The 12,541-nt window shown below is 32.4% G+C and overlaps 1 pseudogene; it reads right to left on the reverse strand.

Annotated features, from left to right (window-relative positions):
• Positions 1 to 1,451: 1,451 nt before the first annotated feature.
• LOC145588226 (UDP-glycosyltransferase 84B1 pseudogene) lies at positions 1,452 to 3,193 on the reverse strand (annotated as a pseudogene).
• Positions 3,194 to 12,541: the final 9,348 nt, after the last annotated feature.

The raw sequence follows: 12,541 nt of genomic DNA on the forward strand, positions 1-12,541 counted from the left end.
TGTTTGAAACCATCTAATTCATGCCTTGGTTCACAACTTATAATCATTGTCTTAAGATTTCTTATTTTGTCTAAAGATATCGTGTTTATTTAAAAGAAAAAGAAAAAAAAATGGATTGCCTCAACTCACAAGTAATTCCGATCCACTAACCTCAAATTAGTACAAGTGTACAACCTTTAGTTTCTTCGCATCATAAAGGACATTTAAGGAGCATTTTCAATGGTAATCTACATTTTTAAGCTACAATATTTTTAGTGTCAAAGTGCATGAGGGGAGTGATAAATATAGTATTAAAATGGAATAATTTGCTAAATATAAAACTATAACACTTAAAAAATGATCGCATTTTATAAGTATAACACTTTATTAAAAAAATAAAATAAAAAAATCGAAGAGAGTAGTGTTATCTCCTTACTCTTCCCCATCCTCAATGTGCACAATTTCTTATGTTGAGCTAGGTTAAATCATATAGAAGGCCTCACCCAAAACTCATATCTATACAGAATTGCTTTTTTATTGCAATAAAGTAAATTATTAGGAAAAAGCAAGGAGTACGATATGATGTTATGGCTAAGCTCCCACCACCAATCGATGTGATCAAGCCATGTTTTCGATATATAATTATTAGGAATTTACATAGTGAGTACTTAATTGAAAAGAGCAATTGACATTAAACGTGCGAACAAACATTTGTACCAATAAATTATATCTTACCAACGACTGTCCAAATGGCTCACATGTAGAATACTCCTATTTATGCTGCACCAAATTCAAACATGGGGCTTGTTTAGTAAATGGGCTTTTTATTGGCTTTTGGCTTTTGGTTTTTTTATTTGGTCAATATCCAAAATTTGTATTTGGTAAATGATTTTTTCAGCCAGTTGAAAAGCCGGCTTTTAAGCCAAAATGAAAAAACTACTTGGAGTAGCTTTTGGCCTTGTTTGGCAATTGGCTGCTGGCTGTTGGCTATCGGCTGGTTTAATTGGCTTGTTTGACTGGTTGTTTGACTTTTTATTAGTCTAAAAAACATGTTTGGTAAAATTGGCTGTTGGATGTTATTAGTAACTTATGTAGCCAAAAGCCAAAAGCTACTCAAAGTAGCTTTTTCATTTTGGCTTAAAAGTCAGCTTTTCAACTGGCTGAAAAAGCCATTTACCAAACACAAATTTTGGATGTTTGACCAAATAAAAAAACCAAAAGCCAAAAACCAATTAAAAAGCCAATGAAAAGCCATTTACCAAACAAGCTCTTTGGCTTTTAGCTACCTAAGTTACTAATAACATCTAACAGCCAATTTTACCAAACATGTTTTTAGACTAATAAAAAGTCAAACAGTCAACAAAAAAGCTTATATAAACAGCCAGTCAAACCGGTTAATCAAACCAGCCAGCAGCCAATTGCCAAACAAGGTCATGGTATGCATTAGCATTTTAACAAAACAATGGGCCCCATACGAAAGTCCTCTAGTAATTTCTATATTCACAACAATACAAAATGAGATTCGCAGGATTTTAGTTGCTAGCATAAAAAGCATATAGCCCAATAGGCCCAAAGATTCACTTATAGCCCAATAGGCCCAAAGGATAACAATATGGTCCATAGTAAGACATTACAAAATACAAACGTCACCTTCATCAAGAACTTTTGACACTTTGTAGAAGAATCCACATTGCATTGCATTTTAATGAGATGACGATAGTTTAACAATGTCATCAACGAACTCTTGAATATTCCGATCCGATGATCCGCCACTGGCCACCGCATCCCTAGCCATGGACTTCCATTCCACTGCCTTGGCCCGAATCTCGACCGCCCTTTGTCCATCCATGATCTCTTCAATGCACTCCCTAATTGTCTCACTTTCAACAAGCCCATCATTATTGGGCCTTAACCTTAGCCCAACACCAAATATGTCAGCCATAAGCTTAGCATTAGTGGGCTGGTCAGTCCACATTGGGTAAGCAATAACAGGAACACCAGCACTAATTGTTTCTAACATAGAATTCCAACCACAATGTGTTACAAAACAAGCAATAGATTTATGTGACAAAACCATAATTTGTGGACACCATGGTACCACTAGCCCTTGCTCCTTAGTTTCATCCAAAAATCCCTTAGGAAGTTCACCGGCACCCTCGGTCATCTGAAATTCAGACGGCTTCACCACCCAAAGAAACGGCCTCTTGCTCTCCCTTAGCGCGGTTGCCATACTCTCCATTTGTGTTTTCGAAAGGACTACCAAGCTCCCAAATGACACGTAAACTACCGAGTTAGGATCCTTTTGGTTAAGCCACTCTATGCATCTATCATCAGCTTTCCACATATCAATCCCAACAAAATCGCGCCCTTCATGATCATCTTGGCCTAAGAGTGTAGAAGGGACTAATGGACCGACTCCCTTAATCACGACGAATTTTGACATAGAATCAATCACTTCTTTCTCTAGCTCATAGAAAGAATTAGCCATAACCCACCTCAACTTATGAATGTTTTCCATAGATTCAAAAAACACATTTGCTAGACTCCCAAAAACATTAAAAGGGAGCACAAAAGAAGGAAGATCAGAAGTTTGTAGCAATGGTAAACCCGGTAAATTCACGCTCTTTTCGGGGTTTTCTTTCGTAGGAAAATCTTCAGGACTACTGTAAAATCCATGGTAGATTGCAAAGAGTGTGCATGGTTGAATCCATAGCATACCACACGGAATTCCTAGTCGTGCCGCCACGTCAACAACCCATGGCACAAAAGGGTTATTTATAACACATGAAAATTTCTTTGGACTAGTAATGTCACAACCTAGAGACGTAACAAGGCTAGTCAAATTTACCGGCCCAAATTCGGCTAGTGTCTTCATGTACGTATCTAGGTTGCTCTTACGGTCATACTCTAGGCTTAGCCCATCGGAGAAGGACACGATATCGATCCCCGATATAGAGGGGATCTGATTGTCGGTGGTGGTGGTGGTGGCAGTCGTCGAATGGTGGTTCTTCGCAATTCGATGGAGGAAAATTTCAGTGACGGCAAGAGTAACATGAAGGCCTTTGTTTTGTAAGTGTTTACCTAGTCTAAGCATAGGGTTAATGTGACCTTGGGATGAAAATGCTACCATTAAAACATGAATTGTTTGGTTTTCTTCTTCCATTATTGGTGTTCAAACAATTGGACAAGAAGCAAAATTAATTTTGAGAGTATGTACATTTGTTTGAGCCAATAAATAAATGTAAGACGACTGAACTTATTATATATAGTATATACAAGTATTATTTGTCTTGAATAGAATAGATAAAGTGGAAAAATATGTGGTTATGCATCCATTTTACTATAAGGTGGACCGTTGCAGCACTATATAACAAAATGTTAATTATTGAAGAAAACAAAACCTTTTTTTTTTTTTTTTAATTTTCTTTTTACACAAACAAAACTCTAAATATAATGGGAGTATATTAAACATAATTTGTTCGATGATGATGAAGTAGGTGTCTTTTAGATGTTTAAATGAAGACAAACCTCTTTTTGTCAATCCCCCACGTTGGGTTTTCATTTAATGTGCTAAAAAATGTTTCATTATACGTATTATACTTGCATATTATTTTTTTCACTTACATTTTTATTAAAAAAAATTTTGGGATGTGAATCACTTGTTGATGACTTGAGATGTCAAAATCACATGTGACCTAACCTGATCTGAAACCAATTTGAAAAATGTCTAATTCAAATTTCATCTAGTTTGGCAATCGACTGTTGGCTTGTTTGCTTGGCTTGTTTGACTAGCTGGAAGTATTAGCTGTATGGGTTGACTTTTTAAATTATTGTTTAAGCTGGTTGTTTATAAAAGTGTGTAGTAAAATTATTAATGATTGTTAGCTATTTATTAGTGATAAAGTGGGCCAACAAGCCAAAAGGCAATAGAAAAAACTACTCTTATTAGCTTTTGGCGGAAAAGCTAGCTTAAAAACCAACAAAAAAGCCAACTACCAAACATATTCTTTGATTGTTTGACCAAACTAAAAAGCCAAAAGCCAAAAACTAAGTAAAAAACCAATTGCCAAACACCCCCAATAATTTAGCATTATTCAAATTTAAAAATAAATTCGACCTTACCAAATTTGATCCGAACATTCAAATTAACACCTTTATCAATAACACAGCAATAATAGTGTACTTTTATGCTTCGTATATATTCATGACTCACTTTTTTATAGTCTTCAATTGAATTGAGACTTTTTACATCTCGTCTGAATTAGAATAATTCTACTAACTATTAGTGATAGCATCATGACAAATGATAGTGACAAAAACTGTAATGCACTAATGCCACATGAAATATGAGTATGTCCTTTTATAAATACAAATACCTAGCTATAAATGGATCATTTAGCTTCATTAGGCCCAATAAGAAAAAAAAAAAGGTGGTCAGGGTCCATTTCTTGCTTTAAAGAAACAAACTACATAAGCCCACTGTTTGGTTAGACTCAGTAGTCAGTACCTGTTTTATGCTGGCCAGTGGGGCAGTCGGCCACTGTACCTATTTGGCTATTCTCAGTTGGGATGTGGGGAACTGATGAGTGATGATGTCCCATAAAATAAATAAATAAATAGTTAAATAATAATAATACTATGTATACGGAGTAATAATAATAATAATAAATATTGTCTTTGTTCTTGAGTACTTCCGACCTTTTGATTTTGACCGTTGACACTATACAAATACTAAGTATTAACTTTAACCATATATTTTACTATTATCAAAATCAATTGATGTTATATATAATATGTTGTTAGATTAGTATTATACTTTCTTTGTTCTTTTTAATAAAATTTGAATTTTTAATTTGCACTATTCACACACACTATTTTGATATTTTTTGTGAATTAATACGTTAGAAAAACAGTCATGTAGAGTCTTGTTATATTTATCTCGATTTATACTTTCAAAATAATACTCTGTAACTCTTTATAAACTTTCATGAGTATAATTAGATATATTATGATATAAAATATGTATTTACAAACATGAAAACTCTAATGTTATAATTGAAAAAGAACATGGAAAATATACAATGATACATAAATAGCAAAGCTCCTTCATTGGGTAGATCCTCTAGTTATAATTCACATTCATAAACATGTACGATACCTACTTGAAATTTTCGGTTTAGTATTGACACATAACTGCTATTTACATGGCTATAAGACAAAAGAGTGGTGAATTTTTTTTTTCTAGCAATACAAACATTGTACCGCTATTACCAATAATGGCTATAAATAGTATTCGCTTTTTTTTTTAATTATTTGTATCACTTTGATCGGCACATTTGTCGAGACGCAACTTTAACCATTAATATCTTTAAATGTTAATTAGTAAAAATTATATTATGAAACTAGATACTCCGTATTATGATGAATCTAACAATATACTCCCTCCGTCCCAAATTACTCGCAACGGTTTGACTTTTTGCACTATTCACACATCTCACTTTGACCATCTTTTTTAGCTATTATATGAAAGTCAATGTAATCATGTAAGATGTTGTTAGGTCTATTTCAATGTATAGTTTCTTAAAATAATCTTTTTATAACTTAGTTAAATATATAATAAAAGATATCAACGGTCAAACATGTGCATCGGCAAGCGTGTCCAGTCAAAATGTTGCAAGTAAACTGGGACAGAGGGAGTATTATATAATAACATTTATTTATATTATAGAGGTGAAAAAAATAAGTCAACCATGGTATGTGAATAGTGCAAAAATTAAAGTGATGCATTTAAAAAAAAAACGAAGAGAGTATGTACAATAGTATATTAAAAATACCACTGTAGGAATTAAAAAAATCACAAAAATTAAGTGAATTTACCAGTTAGCCCGCCTATATGCATCCCAAATAAATAACAGTTATACGCCCATTTGCACTTGAAATTTTCATCATTTTTTTTTCATTTAAGCCAAATTTTACCTTGACTAGGAAATGAGTGTTTTAATGTATTTAGGGTTTGTTCTGATTTACTAAACTAAATTGAATTGAACTGATTGGAGCTGAATTGAACTGAACCAAATAAACTGAATATTTTATAAGAGAAGAAAATTAAGAACTGAACTAAACTGAAATAATTGGAGCTGAACTGAACAAAAATGAAATGAAATTAAGCCGAAGAGAACAGGCCCTTAGTGTTAGGCACGATTCGAGATGACTTGGACTAAATTTAACGGGTTCGAACAAATTCTCAAAAGGTGAGTCCAAAGTTTCCAATTGACATCGTTGGGTGTAAAAGTCTAGTCTTGATTCACAATTCTTCCCAGTCTGACCCTTTCTAGCTTTCTCTAACTAAGTTGTACGTAGTATATGTTGTTGGCATGGTTATAGCTCAATCTAACAAAATGATATGACATTAATCAGCCCGATACTGTAGTCTAACAAAATGATATGATCACCTTTCTAGCTTTCTCTAACTAAGTTGTATATGTTTTTCTTATTGACTTACTTACCATAACTTTCTTCATACTGTAGTTTATAACTTCCTTCTGCTAACTTTTGTTAAATAAAGGCCCATGTCGTCTAATCAAAAACTATACGTAGTATTACTTTTACAAGCGAAACTATTGAAGTTGTCAAGACAGAAAGGGAAATTTCTTTTCGTCTTTTTATAGTTTGTAGTCTTAATTACGGAACGATTTTAAGCTTAAAGTTTTAATTTCAAATAAGGATAAAAATTCAAACATCCATTTTGAATTTTCACTCTAAAAGTTAAATCTAAACTTTAACTAATAATTCGAATTTATATGGTACATTGATACTTACTCTATAATTATACAAAATTGTGCACAAAATACTGAAAATTCAATAAGAAAAACTAGTAGAATATTGAAAATTCAATAACAAAAAACTAGTAGCAGCTAGATTCTAAAAATTAGTGCTAAAGTTTGAAACAAAAGTGGAAAATTGGAAACTAAATAATCCCGGCAATAATGAATATACGTCCCGAGCTGAGTTTAGGAATTTAGACATTTCAAGTTAACAATATGTAGATACGGAGTATGCGATCAAATAATATAAAATTAAAGTAGAACATCTAAAAAGATCATTTTAAGTATTTCATGTCCTTTTAGGGCCTGTTCCGATTTATTAAAAACAATTGAACTAAACTAAACTGATTAGAGTGTTGAGCTGAGCTGAACTGAGCTGAAATGAATTGTTTATGAGAGAAGAAAATTATGAATTAAACTGATTGGAGTTGAACTGAACTGAACTGAATAGTAGCCAGCAAAAATTTTGCTCTTAGACTTCTTATTAATTCCAAAAAGCTTGTAGGAAGACTTGGAACTCACTAATAGCTAATTTTTCCAAACACTCGATCAAATTATGTCAAGTCATTTTCCTAGGCCAATGTTTCACTATATCCCTTCAAAAATGCTTCGTTAATTTTCCACTTAATTTTGGGATTTTCTTTGTTGCCTTCCTACTTTGAAACCAAATTAAATGAATATCAAAATTTAGGCGGCCATAGAAAATACAAGTCCCAAATTAATTAAATTTAATCAACATAATTGTTTGAATTATATTATGTCCCCCTCTTAACGAAGTCCAAAAAATCCAAACACAAATTTCTAAATTCTAAAATACTATATAAAGTATAAACCCCCACAATAAGCATTGTTTCATGCAAATTGCACAAAGCACAAGCACAAGCCTTTTGCCTTCAACGTTACGACACACAACCTCTATTGTCCTTAATTCCTTATATATATAAGTTTCTAATTGCTATATATTATAAGTAACAAAGTCATACATCATTTATGATGCATTGCACTCCTAAACATATTGTATACTGTATGAGTAAAATTATGGCACTCTTATTCCTTCTCTCTCTCATTTTATGCTCTATTCTCTCGGAGGTGGATGCTCGGCGGTTACATTCCAACAACCAAGACGACAAGAGCTTCGCTATTGGGTCGATGATGAGCTCGGGTCCTAGCCGAGGTGGTGCAGGGCATAAGAGGCTCAAACACTTTGAAGTATTCAGTGTAAGCAAGGACTCTGGTCCTAGTCCTGGTGTAGGTCATCATAAGTATGTTAAAGACAATCATAATTAATATTTTTCTCTTTTCATGCAAACTTGTTTAATTTACAATACTAGAGTAAATATATTTTGTAATGTTATTTCTTTCAACTTTGTAATTTTTAAAGAAGTTGATTAGATATATACTACTATATCATATACTTGCAAACTTTGATGGTGTTGATTTATGAACAACTAACAGAATATTTTGTCTATGTCTTTATTTATTTATAGTAATAATTAATCTTGTGTACTGGCTTGAAATTAGTTGTTACATGTTAATGACCTTTGGCTTTGAAGTGATTTTTAAATAATTAATGACTATTCATTCAATTTGCATGGCATACCTACTGATGTGATAATTATTCCCTTAATGTGTGCAACCAATAATTAGGCATAAATCACGATCATCTAAATTTTATGTGTTGACCCTTGTGTAGTTACGTCTTATAATCTTATCTTAAAGCAAAATTGCTAGTGATAATAAGGGTAAGCCTTACGGACCATCTCGTGCACGTAAGTTTTCATCTCATTTATGGAATTCAAATAATGAAGTACAGTGCTTGAATTGGTATGCTACGTATGTACATATCTATGTCGCGTCTTTAGTTGATCGGCTGATTTCATGTATAAGATTGATATATAGTGTTACATTGTACCCGTCACTGATCTTTAAAGATTGTCTTATTTGAAATGTCTTGGTTAAAGAGTCATAACTTTAGCCATGAATATTTATCAATAATATACTGATGAATCATATACTCATGTGTAGGTTAGGGTAGTTCTTCTAGATTTATCTTGATGTATGTGTAATTTCAAAGTATTAACTTGTTAGATTTAGTAAAAATGTTGTTGCTCAAAAATGTGTATTTCGAGTGAAAAATTCACGAACAATCTTTTAGGAATGAGGGGGTTTGTGAGAGTATATTCTATCAACGTCTTTATTCATTGTCGTGCGAATTTTATTATCGAAAGAAATTGCTAAATTTTATTGTAAGTGTTTTATTGTGCATTATTAAGAAAAACAAGTAAAAATTACTAAACAATTTTTTAAAAACAAAATTACTAAACATTTAATAACACCAAATAACATGCATTAATGCATATGATTATATATATGTGTGGAATGTTCAATTTTATGTATAGCCCTAAAATTCGTCATGATTTATGAGCGAACCTTTATTTTCAATCCCTTTTGAGCATTATGGGTTTTATGACTTTAGGGACGTTAGGATAAAAATATAAGGGAATAGAGAAATAGTTGACCAAGAGATGATGTACAGCCTGGCCATCTTTTTTTTTTTTTTTTTTTTTTCCTCCACTCACAATTCCTAGAAAGAATTTGTGGAATTGTGGTCAATGTAAGGGATGGTCAAACCTTAATTTTTCCAAATACTTCGTTCATATTCAGAGTTTTTTTTTTATTTTTATTTATTTTTAAATCAACCCGTATTTAGCTACTTACGTGTTACAACTTTTTCTCAAAAAAAAAAAAAAAAAAAAAAAACCTTACAAGTATGAGTATAAATTATTGTCTTTAAAGCAAGTAAAAATAGAACTTTTTTTTTTTTTTTTTTTTTTGAGGATAAAAAATAGAAGTTATTTAACTGTGCTTTGGAACTTTATTTTTCTTTGAATTATAAAATTGATTTATTAATAAAATATACGTCGTACTTAATTATTAACACACTCCGTTAGAGTTAAAATTTCAATGTTTTAACAACATCTAACGACATACAAATATATTTTAACAATTAGCCTTTTCAAAATCATTGGGCACATGTTGGTTTCCTTGGTAGTAGTAGTTGTGAGGGGCAGAGTGCATGACTATCATTTCAACGAAGCTACGGCATGTTAGTTTGCATCATCGATATTTCTCTTGTTCTCAAAGTTCTACTTAAAACATAAATTTTCTTTTACGACTCTTGCTATGAAAAGAATCATAAGGACAAATAATCGTTCTTCATAGATGCACTTTTACAGATGGACACATATGTACGATTTTTAGTATGTATCAAAATTAAAAACACGTCACAACTGATATATTGAAGAATCGGTCATTAAATAAAAGAACACGTGATAGTTGAAAATGAAATAAAGCAAATATCATAATGTCACGTTCTTTTATGTATACACTTGTGTTCTTTTATTTTATTATAATAGTCGTTAAATTGTTTAATTTTGTGCATTTACACATTTATATTTGGGTAAATTCAAGTTTATCTATGAGATAAATATGTGAATATATCTCCTCTCACAACTTATTCATTTTCTTTTATTATTTAAATGATAAAATGAAAATAATAAAGTGGCACAGAGATCAATGCATAAAGTTGTGAGGAGAGATAAACTGAAATGTTAATCTCCGAGATTAACTGGGGCTCCCTCTTTATATTTAATAACACATGCATATGTATTCTTCTAATTGGTATCAATAAGTTGGAAAAACTATTAAAATCCATAAAGATTTCAATTTTCAAACAAGACCAACAAAGTAAAACAAAATATGTATGAGATCTTGACGCACAATAGTTTAGCTTGCTAGTTTGAGCTTGGCTCACTACCTAGCTTGTTTGCAATGTCAAGCTCAAGTTTTTTAATACATAAAAGGGAAAAAAAAAAATCATTACCATCTTCTACGCATAATATAATTTTGAATAAAAACAAACAAAACTAAATGTAGCTGATTACACAAAGACTAACTGTGTATCTAGAGATGTTAAAAACTAACTCAACTGCCCAGATTCGAAAAAAACAAATTGAGTTTCGAGTATAAAAAAATAATTTAACAAGACTTAAATTTAAAATAGACCTAAGTCAATCCGACGTTACTAAACCCATACACCCAACACTTCTACGCGTAAGTGTAATCTTGAGTAGGGGTGAACATGGTCTGGTTTGGTGCGGTTTGAGTCTAAATCAAACTAAACCGCAAAATACGGTTTGGTCAATTTTCCAAAGGAAAATTTGATTATAATAATCCAACCTTTTGCCGGTCTTGTTTTATTAATCCAACCTTTTGATTATACATGATTAATCCCACCTTTACTCCCCATTCTATTTTATCAGGCCAAGTTGACCGGCTACCTGTTCTTTAGGTAATTTAATTTTTTAACATTAAAAAAAGACTTTAAACAAAAAAAAAAGTTAAGAAAATAAATTAATTCTTTTTTTTTTTCCGTTTCTCTTTCCCCTTCCTTAAATCGGACCTCTCCCCTCCCTCCATTAATCCGGTGGAAATCCTTCCCCTTCAACCTCTATTTTCCGGCCAACATTTTCCCCTCCTTTTTTGACCGCACCTCCACTTCTCCTTCCCCACATTTCCAAAACCCTTTTTCGACGACATTTCCGACACCCCCATCAACAATCACCACCGGAATCCTCAACCACGTAAGGCCGTAACACATCACGACACCTAAAAAACCCACCACGATACTCCAAACACCTCGAAACCCAAAATTCGGCGGGCGGTGGGTGGGTGGGTGGGGGTTTTGCGATGGTTTTGAACTGAATTTTGAGGGAGGATGGGTGGGTTAACTAGGTTTTGAATTAGGTGCGTGGATTTCTGGTTTGGGGTTACGAAGGGGGTCGAGGGAGGTAGGGTCAAATTTTTTGGTTTCTGGTTTTGAAGGGGGCAGGGGGTGTGGGTTCAAGTTATGGTGATGGTGGTTGGTTTCTGGGTTTCAAGGTTGGTGAGTGGGTGGAGAAGGAAAGAGAAAAAGAGAAAGGAGGAAGGAGAAAAGGGAAAGGAAAGAAAAAAAAAAAAAAAAAAAGATGAAGGGTGCTAGCTGCCCGTGAAATATGGAGGAGAAGGAAAGAGAATAAGCAGGAAGGAGGAAGGAGAAAGAAAAAAGATAAAAAAAAAATTAAAAATTTAAAAAAAAATAAAAATTGGACCAATCCTAGCGTGACATGTGGACATGTAACCTGCTGTAGTAGGTGGATGACTGGTTGGGTCTGATAAAATAGAATGGGGGGTAAAGGTGGGATTAATCATGTATAATCAAAAGGTTGGATTAATAAAACAAGACCGGCAAAAGGTTGGATTATTATAATCAAATTTTCCTTTTCCAAACCAAACCAAACCATATTAGTATTGAAACCAAACCAAACCAAACCGTAATAATGCGGTTTGGTGCGGTTTGGTTTGCGGTTTATAATGAGACGACATTTTTTCCTAAAAATTGTCAAATATTAATAAATTTATAACAAAGTTCAAATAATTAGCTCAAAGGGATTAAATTATACTACAAAGTTTTAATAAAAATAATAACCAACTAATCAAGTGCTAACACAATAACACATAATGAAAGTAATACATAACAAATTAACAGTGGAAAAAAAAACATAATACATTTGTCCAAAAAAAAAATTCATACTGCATTATAGTTTTTATAATTGGCAGCAACATGTGACAAGTTGAGTTATATGACCTATTGAGTTTTAAGTACTGATATTTGAGAATGAGTATAGAGTATAGTAGTA

Source organism: Chenopodium album, chromosome 17 (assembly GCF_948465745.1).
Source record: "Chenopodium album chromosome 17, dcCheAlbu1.1, whole genome shotgun sequence".
NCBI lineage: Eukaryota > Viridiplantae > Streptophyta > Magnoliopsida > Caryophyllales > Amaranthaceae > Chenopodium > Chenopodium album.